Raw genomic sequence first — 6,056 nt, 5'->3', positions numbered from 1 at the left:
GAGGAGAACAACACTTCCTTTTTCATTGTTTGGTTGAATGGACTGCCACTTCTTGTGTGCCTGTAAAGTTGGGAGATACTATCCCAGAAAGTGTTGGACAGGTGCTGAACTTGTCGCCACTGGCGCTTGTAGAGGTCTGATTCTCCAAACTCCCCTGCAGGAACAGGAACAACGTTCACCTTTTGTGTCAGAAGAGTTGCTGGTGTAAGAATAAATGGATCATCTGGGTCAGTTGTCACGGGAACAAGAAGCCTGGAATTGATAATCACTGATACTTCGGCCATAAAGGTAACCAGCACTTCATGAGTAAGTGTTCCTTTCAGCTGGAGAAACATGGAGTCCAGAATTCTCCTTGCAAGACCAATCATTCTTTCCCATGTTCCACCGAAATGGGAAGCGTGTGGTGGATTGAAGGTCCATGCACAGCCATGGTCTGATAGGTAAGTCTTCACAGCTGCACCATCAATGTTCGAAGGTATCTTTAAGTCCTTGCAAGCACCAACAAAGTTTGTGCCACGATCCGAATGGATATGTTTCACTGGCCCGTGCACAGCAAGAAAACGCCTTAGCGCATTGATGAAGGTGGATGTGTTGAGGGTTCTATTACCTCAATATGAACAGCTCTTATACTCAAACATGTGAAGATCACAGCCCACCGTTTACTTTGTGAGAGTCCTCCTCTGGTTCGGCGTGAGGAGACGCTCCAAGGGCCAAACACATCTAATCCCACATTTGTGAATGGAGGATCTGTGGAAAGACGATCTGCTGGAAGGCTGGCCATTTTTTGGTTGCCAAGTGGAGCTTATAGCCGTCTACATGTTACACACTGATGTATGATGCTGCTTACTTTCCTCTTCCCACCAACTATCCATAAGCCAGCTGAATGGATAGCTCCTTCTGTGAACAAACGGCCTTGATGTTGTGTTTGTTCATGGTGCTGTCTGATAAGTAAGGTTGCAATGTGATGTTTGCCAGGTATAATCAAGGGGGTCTTTTCACCCTGATCAAGGCTTGACTGGTAGAGACGACCTCCAACTCTCAAGAGGTCGTGAGCATCGATGAAGGGTTCCAGATTTTTGAGAGGACTACTTCGCGGTATCTTCTCCTGCTTTTTGAGGCATCTGATCTCTTCGCTGTAGACTTCCTGTTGTACTGCTTGAATGAGGATTGCTGAAGCTTGACTAGATTCCTCAACTGTGAATTTAGCTGCGCAGTAATGCCAGCCCCTGCAGGTGCTGGTTTTCTCCTGTGTTGTCTTGAAAAGTTTGACTATGTGTATGAGGTGAGTAATAGCACGAGTCAGTGATTTCCAAGAAGAGAACTTGGTGAATCTGTGAGAACCCAGCTGCTTAGATGATGTAGTGCTTAAAGTGGACACTAAAGGCCGGATGTCTGGGTCTGAGCTTGGATCAACAAGCTCAAAGCTGCTCTCAGAGGTGTTTGGCTGGGGTGCAGACAGAAATTTGGGTCCACTTAGCCAGTTTGGGTCTTTCAAATGGCTTGCAGTCACGAAACGTGTTGCATGATCTGCAGGATTCTGGTCTGATGGCACATAGTGCCACTGGTCTGGATGGGAGGATCTTCGGATGCGAAGTACCCGATTATTGACGTAGACATAAAAGCGCCTGGTTTCATTACAAATGTAGCCCAGAATGACCTTGCTGTCCGAGTAATAGGTTATGGCATCAATCTGAATGTCTACTTCTCCTGAGATTAGGTCTGCCAACTCAACAGCAAGCACTGCTGCACAAAGTTCCAATCTTGGTACTGTGTGCTCAGGCCGGGGGGCCAGCTTGGCTTTGCCCATTACAAACCCAATATGACTGTTGCCAGCAACATCTGTGACTTTAATATATGCCACTGCAGCAATAGCCTTGGTTGATGCATCCGAAAAGACACACAATTCCCTTCTGACAGCCGCTGAAGGTGAAGTTTCAGTATAGGGTCTGGGGATGGAAAGATTGGATAGCTCTGCTAAAGAGGTTCTCCATGACACCCAAACCTCCTCCATTTCTTGGGTTAATGGCACATCCCAGTCACTGTTCTCAACAGTGATTTCTCTAAGAATCTCCTTGCCCTGGATTGTACCTGGGGCTACAAACCCAAGAGGATCATAGAGGCTGTTGACTGTGGATAAGACACCTCGTCGAGTGGAAGGTTTTATCTCATCAGATACACTGAAGAGGAAGCAGTCTGTTTGGAGGTCCCAATTGAGTCCCAGACTGCATTGCACTGGCAGCAGATCTACTCCAAGGTCTAGGTCCTTAAGGTCGCTTGCATGATCTTTGGATGGAAAAGCTTTCATGACCTATTTGCTGTTTGCTGCAATTTTATGCAGCCTCAGGTTTGATCTAGAGAGAGTGTCCTGTGTCCTTTTAAGCAAGTCAACAGCAGCTTCCACAGCAGGCATAGACTTCAAACCATCATCGACATAAAAGTCACGCATCACAAAGTGCTTAACATCTGGGTCGACATGGAACCCTTCGCCCTGCACTGACTGGTGTAGACAATGAATAGCCACCGCAGGCGAGGGGCTATTACCAAAGACGTGGACCCTCATGCGATAATCCACAATTTCTTTGGAAACATCATTGTCCAGATACCAGAGAAAATGGAGGAAGTTCCTGTCATCTTGTTTTACCAAAAAACAATAGAACATCTGTTCTATGTCTGCTGTAAAGGCAATTGCTTCTTTTCTGAAGCGTATCAGTACACCAATCAGTGTGTTGTTTAGGTCAGGCCCAGTTAACAGTACATTGTTGAGCGATACACCATTGTATTTGGCACTAGAATCGAACACCACTCTGATTTGCTTTGGTTTATTTGGATGATACACTCCGAACATTGGCAGGTACCATCGTTCTTCTTCCTCCCTGAGAGGAGGAGCCAACTCAACATGGCCATTCTTAAATATCTTGTCCATGAAGCTGAGGAAGTGATCTCTCATTTCAGGCTTCTTGTCAAAGTTGCACATGAGGGACATAAGACGCTTAAGTGCTTGGGGTCTGTTGTTGGGGAGTCGCTGCCTTGGACACTTAAAGGGTAATGGTGCAATCCAGCTGTTGTTTGAATCTTTATGTAGTCCCTCATCCATTATTTTCATGAAGGATGCATCTTGGATTGAAGGAGCAATCTTATTGTCGTCCTTGGTCCTCTTGAAAACAGTGCATCCCAGGTGGTCAGTCTCACAGGAACAGTTCTCCTCAGACAATGGGGGACAGTGATTAAGCACCTGGACATCGCTGTACTTTTCTTTGATACGGAATACATTAGGACATGGATCAAAGAGCGTAGGGCGTTGTAGCTCTGTGGTGTTCATGTAGAAAGTGCTGATTGTCTGGGGTTTGTGGACGCTACCTAGACATACATTGCCTACAATGACCCACCCTAGATCCAGCTTCTGTGCATAAGGCAGGTTGTGTGGACCATTCACCTGTTTGCGGACTTTATGCACTCTAATTATGTCCCGACCTAGAAGAAGCATAATTGGGGCTTGAGGGTCGACTTCTGGGATGAAGTGTGCCACTGACTTGAGGTGTGCATGGTGAAGAGCCACATCAGGAGTTGATATCTCATCTCAGTTATTAGGAATCTCATTACATTCTATAAGACTAGGCAATGGAATATGGACAGTTCCATCCAGGGATTCCACTTCATAACCACTGGCTCGTCTTCCTACCAATTCCTTTACCCCTGCACATGTTCTCAATGTATAAGGAGCCCCTGGGCTCTGATCATTGAACACCTCGAAGAACTGTGAACGAACCTGTTTGACCTGTTGCTTTGTTCATCTAGGATCACATACAGTTTCACTGCTTTGTTTCTGTGACCAGCTGGATATACCTTTACCAGGCATATTTTAGAGCAGGACCGGTCTGTCAGATCTCCACCACAGATCTTTGTGCATTTGCTGGTGACATCAGATTGAGATGTAGCTTTCACATTCTCCCCGCCGTGCTCTGGAGCAGGGTCCACCTTTTCCTTCCATGGTGCAGGTCCAGGGTGAAGCACTGCATGGTGTCTTTTACTTTTGCATTCAGAACATTGAACTTTAGTTTTACAGTTCCTAACAATATGTGATGACGAGGAACAGCATTTAAAGCACACATTATTCTCCTTTAAATATGCCTTACGATCTTCAATGGGCCTTTCTCTGAATGCACGGCATTCACGCAGAGGGTGTGGTCTTTTATGAATGGGGCACAGCTTGTTGCAATCATCACCCTTGCTTGGATACTCAACAGAATCAAAAATGCCACTGGGCAAAACTTCTGTCTTATGGACAGCAACTTCTCATAGTTTGTTTGACTTCCAAACTGTCTTCTCTGTCCTGGGAACCATATCTGTATGTGACACGAAGTTGAAGCTTGGATCATTTCCAATGCTAGCTTCCTGTTGAACAAAGTCTACAAAGTAGGCAAAGGGAGGGTAGGTAACATGCTTTTGCCCCTTGTAAGATGCACCAACTGATGCCCACTTTTCCTGCAAATGAAACGGGAGCTTCTGTACAATTGGGTTCACTCCTCTTGCTGTGTTGAGGAAGGAGAGACCAGGCAGGTCTCCTTCATCCTTGGCTGACAGCAGTTCCATTAGTAGATCACTCAACTTTGTTAGTTTAGCATAATCGTGATTTGTTATTTTTGGAAAGGCATCAATGCGTTTGAACAGAGCATCTTCTATTACCTCTGTTGAGCCATAGATTTGTTCAAGCCTGTCCCATGTCATAGTCAACACTGCTTCTGGATGGTTGATATGTATTGCCCTTATCTGTTCAACATGTCCTGCTGACTCCTTGCCTAGCCATTTTAGCAGAAGGTCCTTCTCCTCACTTGGTGTTAGATTTAATCCACTTGTAGCTGACTGAAATGAACGTTTCCAGGCTCTGTAGTTCTGAGGTTTATCATTAAACTGAAGTAAACCTGTAGCTACAACTTCACGTCGAGCAAGGTATCTCATAAAGTCGTGAACATATGAGCTGCCATCACCAGAGTTTGGGCCCATAGGGTAGGGTGAAGGAGTGGGATGATTTTCATCTTTTGAAGGTGTGAAATATTGCACTGAAGAAGCATGGTTGCTCTTGAACCTAACTTTATGTGGTACATAGTGACCTTCATCTTCACAGGTATAAGGCTGTTGTGAGGTAAGATGAGATGACTGGGAAGCAGTGTTGATTTGGTCTGGAACGAATGGTTTGGCTTTTCCACTTTTAGGCTAAGTTCCTCTTCAGCAAAGGAAAGACGTGCTTTTGCTGCTTCTGCTCTCGCTCGTGCTCTGGCTGCAGCAGACCCGGTTGATGATGTACTAGATCGTACCGAGGAACACAAAGCACGAGAGCGTGTCTTTAAGGAAGAGATTTCCTCCATCTTGGCACAGTTTAGTATATCTCTGTTTAGGCCAACTCTGACAGTCGTTCACTGGTTGTGTGAAGTCGTTACTGTTATCTGCCAGTCTATACTGCGTTATCCCATGCCCACCAGAAAGACGTGGTTTCACTGTTCTGTCCTATGTGCTGACAGACAGATAAACTCTCTCCTTAACATCACCACTCTGAAGACAGTTGGCCCTTGTCCACAGGTTTATTGTTGCAAGGAAAGGTGAAACTAAAACATATAAAAACAGTATTCAACAATATGTTCCCTTTTAACATTAACCAACAAATGAAATACAATCTTTTGTGTTTTACTGCAACTGGTTAGTGTATAATTATCCCAAATGCAAACAAGGAATCACACTGTATCATGCTCATACACCCATTCTCACGTCTAAACCTAATCAATCCTTAACATATAACAACTCTCAAAATGTACAATTTCCAGAAACTAAGGGTCTACAATGATAGATTAAGATAAAAACAATATGTACATACCCACGATGCTATCATAGGCATTTGGATGTGTGCAGATCTCACTGGATTGACCGAGATACAATACAGCTAGCTCCCATGAGTTGGACCTGCTCTCACTTCCTGCTATGTGAGAGGCTGCTACATAGCTACTGACACCTAGTGGTCTTTCAGAGAACAACAACTAGCTATTTATATATAATGTAAAACAGCT

This window comes from Colossoma macropomum, unplaced genomic scaffold, assembly GCF_904425465.1.
Source record: "Colossoma macropomum unplaced genomic scaffold, Colossoma_macropomum, whole genome shotgun sequence".
Lineage (NCBI taxonomy): Eukaryota > Metazoa > Chordata > Actinopteri > Characiformes > Serrasalmidae > Colossoma > Colossoma macropomum.
The sequence above is the reverse complement of the archived record's forward strand: the minus strand, read 5'-3'. Positions refer to the sequence as shown.